We start from the raw sequence: 5099 nt of genomic DNA, 5'->3' as shown, positions 1-5099 counted from the left end.
GAGAAAGTACAGACGGGTTTTTAAGTCTAGATGACGTGTTATGAGGAGAAGACAGGTCCGGCCAAAAAGACAGAGAAACAACCCCCTCAAGAGAGTCCAAAAGACAGAGAAACAACCCCCTGAAGAGAGTCCAATGCCAGTCACCAGATGTCCCTCTATAGAACTGATAATTAAAAAGTACGATGGGAGCTGAGACTGGTTGCTGTGGAAGCTGTGATTGGTTGAAATGAGAGTTTTGATTGGTTGATATGGGAGCTATGACTGGTTGCTATGGGAGCTGTGATTTGTTGCTATTGGAGCTGCAATTGGTTACTATGGGAGTTATTATTGGTTGTTATGGGAGCTGTGGTTGGTTACTATGGGAACTGATTAGTTGCTATAGGAGTTATTATTGGTTGTTATGGGAGCTGTGGTTGGTTACTATGGGAACTGATTAGTTGCTATGGGAGCTGTGATTGGTTACTATGAGCTGTGATTTGTTCCTATTGGAGCTATAATTGGTTGAAATGAAAGTTATGATTAGTTGCTATCAGAGTGGTGATTGATTGCTATTGGAACTGTGTTTGGTTGCTATGGGAGTTATGATTAGTTTCTATGGCAGTTGTGAATGGTTGCTATGGGAGCTGTGATTGGTTGCTATTGGAGTTATAATTTGTTGCTATGGGAGCTGTGATTGGTTGCTATGAAAGCAATGCTTGGTTGCTATTGGAGCTGTATTTGGTTGTTATAGGAGTTATGATTGTTGGTTATGGGAGCTGTGATTTGTTCCTATGGGAGCTATGATTGCTTGCTATGGAAGTTATGACTAGTTGCTATGAGAGTTGTGATTAGTTGAGCTGTGATTGGTTGCTATTGGATCTGAAATTTTTAATATGTGAGCTGTGATTGGTTGCTATAAGAATTGTGATTGGTTGCTATACAGCTGTAATTGGTTGCTAAGGAAGCTGTAATTAGTTGCTATGGTCAACATTGATAATCTTACTATAAGCCATACACCCCCCAGTTCCCTCTATATACAGCTTATCCCCCTTACCACAATCTATATATTTTATATATTCTCTTTTATGATGTGATTCTGTCTGCTCTGATCCTAAATATCCTCCGGGAAATATACATTTTCCTATAAGATGGCCCTAAAGCCCCAGCGCTATATGGTAATGGCTAGATATTACCTGTCGCTGCTGTCATCGTCTTTGCGTTACAGTGTGACAGGACGGTAATTCCTCAGCTTTAATGAGGATCCAGATCATGTCCTATGCCGGTAGCGGACACCAAGTCGCTGCCTCACACGTCTATAGGGCATCGCAGCATCGCACTTACTACCAAAGCGTGAGATGAGCCATGTCGTCACCTGTACAATCTCACACCTGTACGTCACAATCCATCACATAGGAGGCAACATGGATAAAGCGTCCGGATGGCAGGAGGTCCTCGCTGTCTCCATTGTGGATTTTATTAAAGCTACTAAAGATTTAAATATTACGTCTGCCGGTGAGTGCCCTCTATTTCTTCTGATGCCCTGATTACTGTTACTTATGCTGCGTTTACACGGAGCGATAATTCGCCCGATCGTACGATTGACTATTTTGAAGTAACGATTTTTTTTTATAACGATCAGCGTTTAGACTGAACGATATATCGTATGGAAAATCATTTTGTGATCGTTTTGCAATTGCTTAAGCCTATCTCGCACATAGGTTAAATCGGTGAAAGAATGTTTACACGGAACGATCTACGTTTTTTTTGCGAAGGACCAACGACGATTTGAGAACATGTTCAAAGATCAAAATGAACGATTTCTCACTTGATCGTTCGCTGCGTGTTCACGTACACGTGTGTACAGCATGCTGCTTGGTGCTGAACAATGCCACAGGCAGAGGAGCAGGCAGAGAGTGAATACAGCAGGTGCTGCACGTTTACTGACTGCAGAGCAATAGTCTGCTCAAAGGAGATTACAGGCCCATGAAACAAATGACTTGTGGTGATTTCACAACCAGGGCAGACAGGTGAGCAATGCCATATGTTTCTGCAGTATTTTTTATTTATTTACCTGATGGAGTCTTAGTTGAAGGACTGTTTTGCTGCTTTTCTTGACCTTTGTAATGGTTGCTTGTAGGTGTGTTCTATAGTTTATGTCTTGATGTTTGCTTGCAGGACAATGTATCCTGATGATGATAAGGAGGAGGATGATAAGTCATATTGTTTGCAAAACCATTGCATAGCTTATTCTGCATGTAATACATGTCGGATTGTGTTGTGTTGCAATGTTTTGCTGTGGCCAGTAGATGACTGCTGCAGATATATGAGACCCTGCTGGCAGGAAGTGGGATCAGTGTGTGGTGAAAACCACATGGAGCACCAGAGAAACCTGTTACCTGCTACTCTGGTACCTGTGTAAGGGTCTCACAACCTAGGTAAGGTAGCCTGAAAAGGGGCGGGGAAGGACACAGACAGTGCGCCCTAATCTGGTCCCACCAACTGACCCTGCCTACTTGCCTCAACGGTCCTAGATGATTGCGGACAACCACGGAGGCAGTCCCTATTTGCAACAAGGTGATGCACAAAACACAAAGACAAACTTACATATAAGGGATAGTAAACAGGCTGGAATCAAAACCAAATGGGAAACAAGGTACAAAAACAGAATCCAAAACAATAGGTAGCAGAGCCGAGGTCAAGATAAGTAAAGGTTAAGAAACAAGAAATAGCAGAGAGAGAGAGAACACGAGATACGCTATTACGCTTCATAAAGACTAATAGCTGGAAAAGGGTTAACAGACTGATGAAGTATATATAAGAGGTCCGGTCCGGTCCAGAACGTATTTGGAGCAGAGGTTCAGAAAGACGGAAAAAAAAAACACAGACACACACACAAATCATACTCACCATCCCTCCGGTGACGATCGTGACCTGAATCCCCCGCCACCTGCGACTCCGTCACCTCCAGCTCCGGTCTTCAGAACTCCCTCCCTCCCTTTCGGATCTGTGTGAAGTGAATGGGAGAGAATCACAGCCAATCAGGGCTGAGCAGGCTGGGAGCCATGTGATGCGGTCCAGCCAATGAAAAGGCTACTGGTGTGCAAGTGCACCAGCAGCCTTTTCAAGTCCCATTCACTTCAGCAAAAGATGCCGAAGAGGATGAAGACCAGGCCCGCCCCCTGCTGTGACCACATTGTCACAAAATGGCGCCCGGGAGAAGAGGACGGGGTTGACCGTAATCGGGCATGTATATTTTATTTAACTTCCGGGGGAGGGGGTTGGAAAGGGGGGGATCGGAGCCACATAGGTTATTTAGACACATTACAAAGTTATATAACTTTGTAATGTGTGTTAAATAAGCTAAAAAGTAAATAGAAAAACGCCGGAGTTGCCCTTTAACTGTGAAGTGGTCAGAAGGAGCTCAGCAGGGAAGAGACAGGTGTGGCAGATAAATCAATCAGCAGAGCAGAAGGAGTATGAAAGTGTTCAGACAGAGCTCAGACAGATTCAGAAACATAATTAAAACATAAACGTGACTACAGGCGCAGTCTTGGTCGCTTACCAAGGGCCGCACTGAGCTCCAAACAGGCATGGGCAAGACAAAGGGTACCACGTAAATCAGGAGCAGGGGCTGACGGACTGCAGAGGGCCACAAGTTTAGACGCTAAGAGTGGACTGTGAGTAAAAGTTGCAGTCCAAAGATTATTTCTACTCTATATTTGTGGGACAATTGCCACCAGATACCCCACGTATGGTAACTGCAGAGTTAAGCTGCCATTTTGAAGGTTTTTCCTGTGTGATGCAAGAATGGATAACTCACAGCATAGTCGTGGAAGTTACAAGGTCACGGCTCACAGAGCTCATTAAGCTCGAGGACATATGATGGAGTCTTGCTGAGCTCTTGTACATGAATAATGGTGAAAATGTCCATCAACAGTTCTAAAGACGATCACCTTGAGGCTTCCCGCTTTAGTCTATTTTCTCTGTTAGCTTTAAGGCCAAGATTCTTTGAAGAAGTAATATATGTGCAGTGCTAAGTATGTATCACAGATGTGGGAGAGAACTAGAGAAGAAGTAAAGGTATGTCATAATATGATGTGAAAGTTATACAGATTTGTAAATTACTTCTATTCTCTAAACTCTTAAGTCTTCCAGTACTTATCAGCTGCTGTATGTCCTGCAGGAAGAGTTGTATTCTCTCCAGTCTAACACAGTGCTCTCTGCTGCCACCTCTGTCCATGTGACTGTCAGGAACTGTCTAGAAAAGAAGCAAATCCCCATCAAAAACCTCTCTTGCATCGCTTCTCGGCCTTTTGGCTAAGATCAAGTGTAGTATCTGTTCTTATCAGTGTAATATCTGATACGTCCCCTATCTGGGGACCATATATTAAATGGATTTTTAGAACAGGGAGATGGAAAAAGAGCTTGCTCTGTCCTCTCCAGGCATTGACCTGGTATTACAGTGACTCCAGGTTCAGTGCAAAAAAAGTTCCTGACATAGACAGAGGTGGCAACAGAGAGCACTGTGTCAGACTGGAAAGAATACAACACTTTCTGCAGGACATACAGTATCTGTTAAGTACTGAAAGGTATGAAATTGAGATAATTTATATATCTGTATAACTTTTTAACACTAGTTGATTTGAAATCATTTCTTTTTTTTTCTCTGTAGTACCCCTTTAACCATATGACTTGAGAGTGCAGCTTAAAATCTAGTGATCAGTTTTATAAGGATCAGTTTCAGTGTGACCCCACATTAGATGGGATAATTCAGTGACCTGGAGTGGGATCTGGTCATCGGGGCAAGACTAGTCGGGTACAGGATCTCACTGCCAACCTTGTGGGGTTTTTATATATAGCAGTGAGGATATAGTATATAGAGAATGGTGAGGAGAGTATACGGGTAAAGATGCAGTAGAGGAAAAAGGGGAGAACACAGGTGACAAAAGAGTAAAAATTGTATTACCGAGCTGAGGAGAACATAGACGGTTAGATGGTTCTAGATCTCTCTTTTGAGAAACATGACCGTTCAGATGGATCAAGATCTGTATGAAGAAACAAGGCCACTTAGATGGATTCAGATTTCTGTGAAGAAACATTGCCCGGTCGGATGGATCAAG

General features: G+C 43.2%; 1 non-coding gene across 1 annotated transcript; it reads left to right on the top strand.

The window, feature by feature from the left end:
• The first annotated feature begins 4276 nt into the window (after positions 1 to 4276).
• On the top strand, positions 4277 to 4467 carry LOC138785075 (U2 spliceosomal RNA). Its single transcript, XR_011362050.1, has one exon. It is a non-coding gene; the product is annotated as a U2 spliceosomal RNA (small nuclear RNA).
• Positions 4468 to 5099: the final 632 nt, after the last annotated feature.

This window comes from Dendropsophus ebraccatus, chromosome 2 (genome assembly GCF_027789765.1).
Source record: "Dendropsophus ebraccatus isolate aDenEbr1 chromosome 2, aDenEbr1.pat, whole genome shotgun sequence".
Classification (NCBI taxonomy): domain Eukaryota; kingdom Metazoa; phylum Chordata; class Amphibia; order Anura; family Hylidae; genus Dendropsophus; species Dendropsophus ebraccatus.
This window is presented reverse-complemented; position numbering and strand designations above follow the sequence as displayed.